This window comes from Pinus tabuliformis, chromosome 1_2 (genome assembly GCF_031772625.1).
Source record: "Pinus tabuliformis cultivar Carrire ecotype Pingquan chromosome 1_2, CPIR1, whole genome shotgun sequence".
Lineage (NCBI taxonomy): Eukaryota > Viridiplantae > Streptophyta > Pinopsida > Pinales > Pinaceae > Pinus > Pinus tabuliformis.
In genome coordinates, this window is record NC_142298.1 from 437027347 (window position 1) to 437041975 (window position 14629).

Genomic DNA, 14629 nt, shown 5'->3' on the forward strand with positions numbered 1-14629 from the left:
TTCATGACAAGAATCTGGAGTTTTCATTAACAGATAAATTTCCTAATGAGAATTTGGAGCTTCCATTGATGGGCCCTTATCTATTAGTGGTGTAGAAGAGCAAATATATGTATGTGATGAATGTTGGTGAAAATTATGATATTGTGCCACAACTGAGTCTGGAGACAAATTCTAGTACAAAACTGTCAAGTAGAGTTTATTATTGGGATTTAGAGTTTTCATTGATGGGATCTTATCTAAGGTGATGTGTAAGAAATGAATGTTGGAGACAATCATGTTATTGTGGCAACTCTGAGTCCAGAGACAAATCCTAGTACAAAGCATTGTTGTAGTCATGGAAAAGAAAATGGTCATGGTAGTGTTGTTGTTGTCAATCATATTCTTATAAGGATGCCAAGAAACTAGTTCTCACTACCTCTAGTTTAAAAAATAATCATATAGAGTAGGTGGGAAAATTCTAGCCCTGGTGGTACAACAAGAATATTTAATAACAAATCTTGAATCAATGAAATATTACATGAAGCTAGCATAGTGGGATAAAAAAAAAGAAATTCTCAAAGGAGTATCGCTTTAGATAAAGGTCGAGCAAATTTCAAGGCAGATCGTCGTCCATATTCGCATAGTTAGCCCCTAGAAACACTTTGGCGAGTTAACCTACACGACCACCACTACCCCCCGATGTTGAATTGTCAAATGGGTAGATTTGCCGATACAATGGCCCAGATTAATTTTTGGGGTCATGAAAGGATCTCACTTATCCCCCCCCCCCCCCCCCCCTCTTTCACCCACCGGAGGAAGGTGTGGACCACCTACCATATCATAAATCTTCCAATGTTGTTAACAAGCGAGTGATGAAGGTAAAAGAGTAAAATTATTTCCTCCTCGCTCCCTTCCACTTGCCAATTGGTGCCTCCCAATCATCTTCCGCCATGTGCCCCCCAGTGATTTCAGATGACTTTTGGTCCCCTCCACCTATAAAAAACTTTCATGGTTTAGGTTTTTTTTTAATTTTGTTTTTCTTTCTTGTGCACTCCTCTCGTTGTTCAACTTCTTTGCAAAGTCATTCATTCAACAAGTTGGCCTAGAACTCCCGTCTAACATTGTTTTCAAGTATTTCCCAGTAAATCAGGTAACCTATTGGTCTCGCCCACCTACAATTTGTCTCAATACTTCTTTAAAATGAAGAAAGTAGCCCAAAGACCCCCAAAGCCCGAGAAGTCAAACCCTCCTCCAATGTCGAACCACTAATGGACACGAAGGCACAAATTATGGACCCTCCTTGTGCTTACAATTCGTCAGACCTCCGGTTTGACCTGTATTACCACCATGTCAGAGGAGAAGACTCATTCCAAGTAGTTGACTCAACTTTATACTATCAAATTGTGGCCTCTATGTTTTATTTCCACGAGTTTATCTCTTGCTTAAATGTTGCATACATTGAGGAAAAGAATTGTTTTATCTCTTCCACTAGAGTCAAAATCCTAGAGGTGACCCCATAATTGATCCAAAAAGCTCTGATTTACCCAAGCTTCCCTAAATCCCAACAATTCGTATAAACCACTATGGTCTACAATTATACTACCCTCTGAGTTGCTGAGAAACAATCCTTTCTACAAATGATCCTGGCCCCCAGCTAGCAGCCCCTTCCCATTACTGATAGTTTCTGAATAACTATTTTTAGAAAGTCTGTGTAGCCTATTATGTTTATAATTGCTCATATTTTTGGGAATGATAATACTAATATGGATAATAAATCCTCCCTAGGATTTCTAAGGGAGTTGATGCAACTAGACCACCTATTTAACACACCTTCTTACTTGGATGAGTCCATAAAATTCTAATTGTGCTATTTTTATACCACCTCCTAAATCAAATATTATTATCTACTATTTTATTTGTTTGTGTACACCCATGTAGATGCGTTTGAGTACCTAGGCCTAAGTCCGATAGCTATAAACAAGTAGAGGAAGTCTATTTTTGACTGGGATGATGCTGTTAGGATGATACCATTTAATGATGGCTATTCCCAATTCATATATTCCTACATGGCCATTTCCTATAAAATTATTCACAATGTTTCCCCTCTAAGGATCCTCCCTCACCAAAAAGTAACCCTTTGACTCAACAAGGACACCACAATGGGATACTGTGTTACACAGAGATGAGGGTTTAAGGGTGTGAGCTTTGTCCTTACCACTTGCCTATGTTAATGCCAATGAGGATATTCGCCCTAGAATTCATTAGATAAAGTCTCAATTTGGACCAATTCCACTTCGTCCCTATTAAAAAGTTGTACATGTTCAAGTTGGGTAAGTTTATAGCCCTTTCATTGTTAACTGGGAGTGAATCTAGAGGATAAAGCTACATTTGAGGCCCTTTCCCAAGGTTCACAAGAATAAGTCCAAGATTTAAGACACAAGCTAAAGATTCTAGCCAAAAAACATGTGCAGTCTAAGGAACTCACACAGTTTGATGAAGAGAAAGAAATCTCAGTAAAAGAATTGATAGACAGGAACAATGAGATGGTGGCTATCATGCAACAAGTAGTAAGACTTCAACAGAAGATAAATACTCACATTTGTGGACTGCTTTTGCCTGAGAACCCTTTGAAGCCCACATAATAGCTCGTAAATACCCTTACTGTGCTCTAGCTCTCGAAAAAGGAACTCAAGAAGGTGGAGAAGGAAATAGGAACTGACCAATGAGCCCTAGTATAAAAGGAAAAATAACTTGAGATTTCTAAGATCAATGCAAAACCGATCAGCAAGAAATTACAGACAACTAATTAGGAGATATTTGAGCTTAAACACATAATGAAGGGAAATATGTCCCTCTTAAAAGCTAAAAAACGATCTGGGATGAGATAATAACAGAGATGAAGAACAATTGGGAACACATAACTCTAATGGATGAGAAAAAAATTGTGATCAAAGATTATGAGTTCTTCATCCTAGCTTCCAAAGAAGAAGGCGAACATAATGCCTAGACATCCAAGAAGTTTATCCAGTATCTAAATGAGAAGCCACTCAGTGAGTTGAGGGCTATAGATGTGGTGGATAGGGTGTCTGTAATCATGGATATTTCCAAAGTAATCTATAGGGAGGAGGCTAGAGTCAAAGATGAAGAATGCCGGGAAGTAGTGTTGAAGGATCTGGCTACCTTTAACTCAAAGTTTGAGGAGAGAGTTCTAGCTGGGCTTCCCAAATGTTGGGATTTCGAGGGAGTGTCAACCCCATGGAAATAATACAGTTAGATTTTGGTAGAGGCCAAAATCAAGGTTGATTAATCCCACGAGAAGACTTCTACCTTGAAGGGTAAAAATGTGGTAAACTACTTGAGAAGAAATTTTCAACTGTTGGGGTTGGTGAAGACCTTATTTCGACCCATGTTGAACTATGTGGGGCTTAGTAGTCTCAAAATTGCATATTAGTTGTTCTTTCACGCTCCTCTTGCAAGTCCAACATTGTGGCAATAATGAAATCATTTCATCAATCACCCATGGCTCTAGATCATCGATCTAGCAATGGTACCTACCATACCATCCCACCACAATTGAAGATACTATTCATTATGTCAATCATGACACTTTGCTAGTCTATGTTTTATGTAAATATTTTATTTTCAAAGAATTAGTGCTAGTTAGTTAGGATCCAACTAGTATAGTTCTTCCACTAATGAACACTCATATTTTTTTTATGATGATTCACTGTGAAATCAAGAAATAATATTTTGTATGGGGTTTTCTTCCTGAGGTCCTATAAAAAATAGTTTATGATACGGAACGAGGGTTCTAAATTTTGTTTCAATAGGGGAAGCTTTGCCATTGTTAATGAAATGTATGCCATGTTGAAGATTAATGAAATATTTCGATGATTCTGGCTCACATGTTACCATAGTATGTATTTTCTTTTTTTTTTATTCCATGTAACTTCACTCTTCTTCTCAGATTACATGTAATGGTAGCTTCTAGATGTATTTTTGCTAAATCATAGATTCATCTGCGTCTCGTGTTGATTTAAGATGCCCGTGACTGATAAAACTTGACATCCTTAATATGTGCTCCATTTGATCTAACATGTCATTTAAATGCTTATTTCATCTTTTTTCACAATGAAATCTAATGCATTGGATTCTTAATTAAGCCTTGGGTATTTAGTTTCATTCCTTTATATTCTTCTCTCCAATTCACTGCAACGACTCATAAACTACATGTACACGTGATTCTGGCCACCAGAGCTGGTCCTTAATCCTTCTATGAGTTTTACCTTGCTCCCAATCTTGTATTTCTCCTCTTAAAGAAGGTTCTGAAACAATTTTGTCATAAATGTGTTAAATATCGAGTGTAAGAGAAAAATCTCAGCAAATCCCACAAACACTCATCAAGATGTCTTAGGCATTGGTCTCTATTCAACCCAAGGGCTATCTCTAGGAGCCACAACATCTTCTAACACCATTTCTGAGGATGAATTAGAACATTTCCCTAGGTATGCCACTCATACACTCTTTGATTACGTGAGAAGAAAGGGGTGTGGATTGAATATCTCCCACCTTAGCGAATCCACTAGTTTGAATCTCATTTTCACATGCTATCTTTCAAAATGCCTCACACCCACTCTAACACTTCACAACATAGAAATACTCCTATTTTTTACCCCGAAAAAATTATATCCTAAAGGGTTAGGAAAGAAAGAACTCCTATCACTCCAGGCCCTCTCATATCTTTCCTAGAAGTGTCAACCTCCAAATCCCAGAAGGTTGTAATAAATTTCTTTGAGTCTTCCTCCAAAGCCTTGGAATATTTTTAGGAAAATTATGCATTATTTAGCCCATTTTCCTCAAGAGTCAAAATTGAACAATATTATGTAAGTTCACCTCCCTTCACATTTCATACCTTCCTAGAACCTGAAGAAGTCAAATATATTCCCATAAATAGTCCAACTCAGAGAATCAATAATTTTCTAGCTTAGCTCCAGTTATCTGCAACACATAGAACGCCTTAGCAAGGCCTTATGATAAACCTCCTGCAACCTCCCTTACAAACATGGTTTTCCCTATATTTATTTTTTATAAATATGCTCCAGTACACCTGCCACAACCCTTAAATGAGATACCACAAGATTACCTTAAGCTCTTGCCAAGATTTACTAGAGAGGATGATATCGAAACTCAAAGGAACATAGAAACCTTCTATGCATTTGCAGAAAATATGAATGTAGAACACATCAATGTGGTGTTAAGAATTTTTGTCGAGTCCTTAGATGGGGAGGCTAGGAAATAGTTTGAATCCCTCCCAAATGCTTCAATCACTACCTGGGAGGAGATGTAAAACTCTTTTATGCAGAAGTGGGGGGAGAAAAGGGACCATGGGTACGTCCTCACTTAATTCAATGCAATGAAGAAAAAGTATGATGAAGATGTCTCAAAATTTATAAAAAGGTTTAAAAATCTATACAATAGTTTTCCTGCTAAAATTAAACCTCCATAGGTTGTTGGAAAAGTGGTATTTTATCAGGCTTTTGAAACATAATTTGGGTTCACCCTTAGAGAAAGGAAGTCCCATACCATAGACTAGATTAAATTAGATGCTCTAGAAGTTGAATAAAATTTCACCTCCACTAGGAAGTGGAAAAGGAAAAATGAGCACGGAGATAGGAGGAGGAGAAAAGAGGAATCCATTTCCTCAAACCATGGAGAGGAAACCCAAGAGATGAAACTGGAGGAAATGAACAAACTAATAAGAAATTTGTCTAGCAAGCTTATGAAACTGGAGTTGGAAAACAAAAATCCTCTCCGACAAAGTAAACCAAATCCTAACCAAAATTTCAACCTTCAATAAATAAGGCCACCCTTGCAACTCTTACAAAGGGAGAGAAAGGAACAACAATACCATATTCATCGCCCTTTGTATCTAGAAGATGATCGTGAAGAGAATGCTGAAGATACTATAGAGGTCTAAGAAAATCAATTCTCTTCTCTATTTAATGAGGAGCAGGGAATAGAATCACATGAGGAAGAATGGGATGACTTGGATGCCCCATTGGATTATGGTGCGATTGATAACTATTGTAGACAATTTTTGACTTCATGCAGGCTCAGTTTCATAGAAAACATGACCTCAGGTACTCTAGGAAAAGGTCTAGAATGCAATATCAAAATGAGGAACCTCTTCACTCAAATCCTCCTAAGCTAACAGAGAAAATAAAGAAACCTCTTGAACAACTTCCACCAAACAAAAAAGAGTCCTTAGATCCTATTCCTCAGAAGCCTGAAGTCTCCAAAATAAAGTTGTTCTCACCACAAGTTAATCCAGTCTGTGATGAGAATAAAGAACCTGCTGATGTTGCCAAAACTGATAGGCCCCCCTCTACTTTCAACCTTCAAAAAGAGTTGGAAAAAGTAAAAATATTTGTTCCTTTAACTGAATTGTTGAAAAAACCTAATTATAAAGCTCAAGTATCTCAGTTCATGAGTTCACCCACTTGAGCCCCTCTAGAAGATAGACTGAACCTTCAAGAAGAAAGACTGTGGTTGTGTTTGGACCTCATGTTGAGGAGAAGGACTCTTCCACTGCCCGTTTCTATGTTAGATTGGTAGTTCATGATCTCCTGCTACATAACTGTATGCTTGACTCAGGAGTTTCTCATAACCTGATGTCATTGTCTATCATGGAGCAGTTGGGGCTGCAAATAACAAAACCATATAAATAGATGTACTCCTTTGATTCCAAGAGAGTAAAATGTTTGGGGATGATTAAAGCCCTGGTATTTAATTTGGCTCAAATCCTAGTGAAGAGTATAGTAATGTATATTGTAGTTGATAATATCCATGCAAGGTTTGGTATTCTTTTGTCTGAGTCATGGGGATTGAAAATCAGAGGATCCATTAAATTGGATTCAACATATGCTACCATTCCTATGTTTGGTGGAGAAGAACATCGATTGTATAAAGAATATATATTTGTGAAGATAGTTACAAGGGATGATTATTCAAATAATGCTCCCTTGTATAGTAAACAGAGGGATTTTTCTTGCTTGCTGCTATAAGAAAATGATCTAATCATGGATGAAACTTAGGTGGAGTGTTCTATCCAACTAAATAAAAAATCACTGGAGAGTAATAAAATATGGAAGTTATATTTTTGTCGTGCTTATTCCAGGGAAGGAAATGGGGTAGGTGTATTGTTGGTGTCCAAACAATGTAAACTTTGAAACGGGAACTGATACTGTTACCCGTTTCGTAGAGATAGCAAAAAGGTGACCTAATTTTGAAAAGGGGTGATGCAGAACGAACATGTTTTTTTTAGAACATAGTTTTTGGCACTTTAATTATTTTTATGTATATTACGTTTTAGAATCATTTTAGAATGGTAGTGATTTTCATGCTTATTTAAAAAAGTGAGTATTCTGCATCACCTCCTTTTTTTTAAAGACCTGTGTTTTGGCTTTAAATTTTCTAATGTATAAAATGTAAGTAATTATTTTGTAAATTTGATCATTTTTGAAGTGGTCGTTTTCTTCACATTTTTTTTTTTTTTTTTTTAACTTCTTTTTTTAGTGAGGTTTTTATTGTTTTGCATTTTTAAATTAGGAGGTCAATATTTAGAAATTTCGATATTCTACATATTTATATATCCTTAATTAATTTTTCAATCCACATGAAATAATTGTTTCTAAAAAACAATATTTTTTAACAATGGACATAAAAACAACCATTTTTAACATAAATATAACTAAAAAACTATACGTTTTGATAATTTTTTGCTAGAATTGACATGTCAAAATCACAATTTTTATACGATAATTTTAACTAAAAATGGTTAAATAATAGTTTTTTTATGAATTTCATGTCAAAAAAATAATAATAATCACTTTTTTCTTAAAAAAATAATGATTAACTTAAAAATCAATGCGAAAATCACATATTACAATATTAAATATATAACAACCCTAATTGAGTGTTTATTCTTCTCATAAAATGTCAAAGTCAAAACATTGCAAAGCTTGATTTACAAGCATAACTTAAATTTAATCAACAATGTCATGTAATCCAAACTCTTCGTCCTCTAGAGTTTCATCATTGTCTTCTTCCACAAAATTTTCTGTTTCCTTTTGCTCACTTTCCTCTTCTAATGGGTCTTTGATGTCTGCGAATCTCCCAATGTATGTCTTTCGAAACATTCCATGTAATGGTGGTTGGGGTTTCTTTGCCTTTTTTGCCACACGTGATTCACTAAAGTCCCCTTTATTCAACCCAATTTCTTGCATTGCATCTGGAAGAAATTGAAGAACATTAATTCTTTGCTGAACGAAATTGCACTGCACTGGATATTTTTCAATTGCAATGCAATTTCTTCCTTTTTGAAGGAAACATGCTAGCGCTGCACTTAATTAATTAATACAATGACATATTAATTAAAAATAACATATTGAAATTCAATTCCATATAATAAAACTTACCTGAGCCAGAAAATAAATCCACAATCCAATCTCCTTCATCTGAACAAATGTCTATAAGATAGTTAATCAATAATTGTGGTTCTTGATAAATGTTAACTATCTCTCCTTTTTCTTTTGATTCCAGGAATCAACCAACCACCAGCCGGATGGGCGGCTGGTGGCCGGGTGATTCCCACCAGCCGGGCCCCCGGCTGGTTGATTCCGGGAATCAACCAGCAACCAGCTAGCCGCCTGGCTGGTCGCTGGTTGATTCCCGGAATCAACGAGCCACCAGCCGCTCGCCCGGCTTCACCCAGCCACCAACCGCCAGTTGATTCTGAGAATCAACCAGCCACCAGGCGAGCGGGCGGCTGGTGGCTGGTTGATTCTGGGAATCAACCAGGCACCAGGCGGGCGGGCGGCTGGTGGCTGGTTGATTCCAGCCGGCTGCACGGCCAGTGGCTGGTTGATTCCCGGCCGGCTGGTGGCTGGTTGATTTCGGGAATCAATCAACCAGCCACCAGCGGCCTGCGCGGATGGTGGCTGGGTGAAGCCGGCAGGGCGGCTGGTGGATAGTTGATTCTCGGAATCAACCAGCCACCAACCGAGCGGCCAGTTGGTGGCTGGTGGCTGCCGGCTAGTGGCTGGTTGATTTCCAGAATCAACCAGCCACAACAACCCACCCGCGGCTGGTTGGGTAATTTCGGGAATCAACCAGCCGCCCACAGGGTGGCTGGTTGATTCCCGAAATTACCCATCCACCAGCCGGGTGGGCGGCTGGTGGCTGGTTTATTCCCAGAATCACCCAGCCACCAGCTGGGTGGGCCGGGCGGCCGGCTGGTGGCTGGTTGATTCCGGGAATCAAACAGCCACCAGCTAGCCGCCCGGATGGTGGCTGGTTGATTCTCGGAATCAACCAGTCACCAGCCGGGCGGGTGGCTGGTGGATGGTTGATTCCGGGAATCAAGCCACCAGCTGGCTGCCCGGGCGGATAGCTAGTGGCTGTTTGATTCTCGGAATCAACCAGCCACCAGTCAGGCGCGGCTAGCTGGTGGCTGGTTATTTCCCGGAATCAACCAGCCACCAGACGGGCGGCCAGCTAGTGGCTAGTTGATTCCGGAATCAACCAGCCACCAGTTGGCTACCCGTCTGGTGGCTGGTTGATTCTGGGAATCAACCAGCCACCAGCTAGCCGCGCCCAGCTGGTGGATGGTTGATTCTGGGAATCAAACAGCCACGAGCTAGCCACCTGGATGGTGGCTGGTTGATTCTCGGAATCAACCAGTCACAAGTCGGGCGGGTGGCTGGTGGATGGTTTATTTTGGGAATAAACCAACCACCAGCTGCCTACCCGGCCCGCCCGGCTGGTGGATGGGTGATTCTGGGAATCAACCAGCCACCAGCCGCCCGCTCGGCTTCACCCAGCCACCAGCCGAGCGGGTGGCTGGTGGCTGGTTGATTCCCAGAATCAACCAGCCACCATTCCAGGAATCAACCAGGCACCAGCCGGTGACTGGTTGATTCTGGGAATCAACCAGCCACCAGCCGGGCAGCCAGCTGGTGGCTGGTTGATTCCAGGAATCAACCAGCCACCAGCTGCCTGCCCAGATGGTGGCTGGGTGAAGTAGAGAGGGCGGCTAGTGGCTGGTTGATTCCCGGGAATCAGCCAGCCACCAGCCGGGCGTGCGGTTGGTGGCTGGTTGATTCCTCCACTGGCCGGTTGATTCCCGGAATCAACCAGCCACCATTGGCTGCCCGGCTTATGGCTGGTTGATTCCGGGAATCAACCAGCCGCCCGCCCTGTTGGTGGCCGTTGGCTGCCCTACAGGTGGCTTGTTGATTCTTGGAATCAACCAACTACTAGCCAAGGGCGGGCTACTGGTGGCTGGTTGATTCCGAAAATCAACCAGCCACCAGCTGCCCGCTCGGATTTTACGAGAATCAACCAGCCACCAGTCACCACCCGGGTCAGCAGCTGGTGGCTGGTTGATTCTCGAAATCAACCAGCCACCAGTGGGGGTGAGCTACTGGTGGTTGGTTGATTCCTAGAATCAACCAGCCACCAGTCGGGCGGCCAGCTGGTGGCTGGTTGATTCCGGGAATCACCCAGCCACCAGCCGGGCGGGCGGCTAGTGGCTGGTTGATTCTCGGAATCACCCAGCCACTAATTGGACCGCCTACCGGTTGATTCCGGGAATCCACCAACCACCAGCTGATTTCGAGAATCAACCATCACCCAGCTGGCCGCCAGGATGGTCGCTGGTTGATTCCCGGAATCAACGAGCCACCAGCCAAGCGGCCAGCTGGTCGCTGGTTGATTCTGGGAATCAACCAGCCACCAGCTGCCCGCTCGGCTTCACCCAGCCACCAGTCGGGTGGACGGCTGGTGCCTGGTTGATTACTGGAATGGTGGATGATTGATTCTGGGAATCAGAATAAACCAGCCAAAACCCGCCCCCTGGCTGGTGGCTGGATGAAGTCGAGCGAGTGGCTGGTGGCTGGTTGATTCCCAGAATCAACTAACCACTAGCTGGGCGGCCAACTGATGGCTGGTTGATTCCGGGAATCAACCAGCCAGAAGCTGGCCGCACCTGGCTAGTGGCTGGTTGATTCCGTGAATGAAACAACCCCCAGCTGGTCGCATGGATGGTGGCTGGTTGATTCTCAGAATCAATCAGTCACCAGCTGGGCGGGCGGTTGGTGGTTTGTTGATTCCAGGAATCAACCAGCCACCTGCCGCCTGCCCTGTTGGTGGTTGGTTGATTCCCGGAATCAACCAGCCACCCGCTGGTCACCCGGCAGGTGGCTTGTTGATTCCTGAAATCAACCAACCACCAGACGCCCGCCCGGCTTTTCCGAGAATCAACCAGCCACCAGCCACCACCCGGGCGAGTAGCGGGTGGCTGGTTGATTCTCGGAATCAACCAGCCACCAGCGGGGGCGAGCTACTGGTGGCTGGTTGATTCCCATAATCAACCAGCCACCTGCCGAGCGGCTAGCTAATGGTTGGTCGATTCCCGGAATCACCCAACCACCAACAGGGCAGGCGGCTGGTGGCGGGTTGATTCCCGGAATCACCTAGCCACCAACTAATTTCGAGAATCAACCAGCAACCAGCTAGCCGCCTGGCTAGTCGCTGGTTGATTTCTGGAATCAACGAGCCACCAGCCACCCGCCCAGCTTCACTCAACCACCAGCCGGGCGGGCAGCTGGTGGCTAGTTGATTCCCGGAATCAACCAGCCATCGGCTGGTGCTTGGTTGATTCTTGGAATGGTGGCTGGTTGATTCTGGGAATCAACCAGCCACCAGCTGCCTGCTCGGCTGGTGGATGGGTGAAGCCGGGCGGGTGGCTGGTGGCTGGTTGATTCCCGGAATCAACTAACCACCAGCCGGGCGGCCAGCTGGTGGCTGGTTGATTCCCGGAATCAACCAGCCACCACCCGGACAAGAATCAACCAGCCACCAGCTGGCCGCCCGTTAGGTGGCTGGTTGATTCCAGAATCAACCAGCCAACAGCAGGCTGGGCCCGGCTGCTGGCTGGTTGATTCCGAGAATCAAACAGCCACCAACTAGCCGCCTAACCACCAGCTGGTCGCCTCGTTGGTTGATTCCGGGAATCAACCAGCCACCAGCTAGCCGCGCCCGGCTGGTGGCTAGTTGATTCCGAGAATCAAATAGCCACCAGCTGGCCGCCCGGATGGTGGCTGGTTGATTCTCGGAATCAACCAGTCACCAGCCGGGCGGGCGGCTGGTGGCTGGTTAATTCCGAGAATCAACCAGCCACCAGCCGCCTGCCCGGCCGTTGGCTGGGTGATTCCGGGAATCAACCAGCCACCAGCTGACCGCCCGGCTAGTGGCTTGGTGATTCCGGAAATCAACCAGTTGCCCGCCTTGTTGGTGGCTGGTTGATTCCCAGAATCAACCAGCCACCCACTCGCTGCCCGGCTAGTGGCTGGTTGATTCCAGGAATCTACCATCCACCAGCTGGGGGCGGGCTGCTGGTGGCTGGTTGATTCCTTGAATGAACCAGCCACCAGCCAATAGCCACCAGCCACCAGCTGGCCGCTCGGCTGGTCGCTGGTTGATTCCGGGAATCAAACAGCCACCAACTAGCCGCCGGATGGTGGCTGGTTGATTCTCGGAATCAACCAATCACCAGCCGGGCGGGTGACTGGTGAATGGTTGATTCCGGGAATCAACCAGCCACCAGCTGGCCGCGGCTAGATTGTGGCTGGTTGATTCGGGGAATCAACCAGCCACCAGCCGAGCCGCGCTCGGCTGGTGGCTGGCTCGGCTGGTGGCTGGTTCATTCCAGGAATCAACCAGCCACCAGCCGCCTGCTTGGCTTCACCCAGCCACCAATCGGGCGGGCGGGTGGTGGCTGGTTGATTCCCTCCGGGAATCAACCAGCCACTAGCGGGGGGCGAGCTACTGGTGGCTGGTTGATTCCCAGAATCAACCAGCCACCAGCCGGGCGGCCAGCTAGTCGGGAATCAACCAGCCACCAGCCGGGGGCCAGCTACTGGTGGCTGGTTGATTCCCAGGTTGATTCTGGGAATCAACCAGCCACCAACCGGGCAGCCAGCTAGTCGCTGGTTGATTCCGGGAATCAACCAACCACCATCTGGCCGCCCAGCTGGTGGTTGGTTGATTCCCGGAATCACCTAGCCATCAGCCGGGCGGGCGACTGGTGGCTGGTTGATTCCCAAAATCACACAGCCACCAGCGGGGCCGCCGGCTGGTTGATTCCGGGAATCAACCAGCCACTAGCTAGCCGCTTGGCTAGTCGCTGGTTGATTCCCGGAATCAACGAGCCACCAACCGGGCAGCCAGCTGGTGGCTGGTTGATTCCGAGAATCAACCAGTCACTAGCGGCCCGCCCGGCTTCACCTGCCCACCAGCCAGGCGGGAAACTAATGGCTGGTTGATTACCGGAATCAACTAGCCACCAGCTGGTGCCTGGTTGATTCCTGGAATGGTGGCTAGTTGATTCTGGGAATCAACCAGCCGCCCGCTCGGTTGGTGGCTGGGTGAAGCCGGGCGGGCGACTGGTAGCTGGTTGATTCCCGGAATCAACTAACCACCAGCCGGGCGGCCAACTAGTGGCTGGTTGATTCTGGGAATCAACCAGCCACAAGCTGGGCGGCCAGCTGGTGGCTGGTTGATTCCGGCTGGTTGATTCCGGGAATCAACCAGTCACCAGCTGGCCGCCCCCAGTTGGTGGTTGGTTGATTCTGGGAATCAAATAGCCACCAGCTGGCTACCCGGATGGTCACTGGTTGATTCTCGGAATCAACCAGTCACCAGCCGGGCGGGCGGCTGGTGGCTGGTTGATTCCGGGATACAACCAACCACCAGCTAGGGGCAGGCTGCTAGTGGCTGGTTGATTCCCAGAATCAACTAGCCACCAGCCGGCAGCCACTAGCCACTAGCTGGCCGCTCTGCTGGTGGCTGGTTGATTCCAGGAATCTACCAGTCACTAGCCACCCACCCAGCTTCACCCAGCCACTAGCCGCGCAGGCTGTTGGTGGCTGGTTGATTGATTCCTAGAATCAACCAGCCACCAGCCGACCGGGAATCAACCAGCCACTAGCCGGTCAGCCGGCTGGAATCAACCAGCCACCAGCCGTCCGCCCGCCTGGTGCTTGGTTGATTCCCAGAATCAACCAGCCACCATCCGCCCGCCTGCCTGGTGGTTTGTTGATTCCCAGAATCAATCGGCAGCTAGTGGCTGGGTAAAGCTGGGCATGTGGCTAGTGGCTGGTTGATTCCTGGAATCAACTAACCACCAGTCGGCTACCCAGCTGGTGGTTAGTTGATTCCAGGAGTCAACCAGCCACAAGTCGGTCGGGCTGCTGGTGGCTGGTTGGTTCCTGGAATCAACCAGCCACCAACCGCCCGCCCGGTTGGTGGCTTGGTCATTCCGGGAATAAACCAGCCACCAATCGCCCACCCAGTTGGTGGCTGGGTGATTCCAGGAATCAACTAGCCACCAACTAGGCGGGCGACTGGTTACTGGTTGATTCCGGGAATCAACCGGCCACCAACCGCCCACCTGATTGGTGGCTGGTTGATTCCCGTTATCAACCAGCCGCCCGCCCGGTTGGTGGCTGGTTGATTCCCGGAATCAACAAGCCGCCCGCCTGACTAGTGGCTGGGTGATTCCCCGAATCAAGCAGCCACTAGCCGCCCG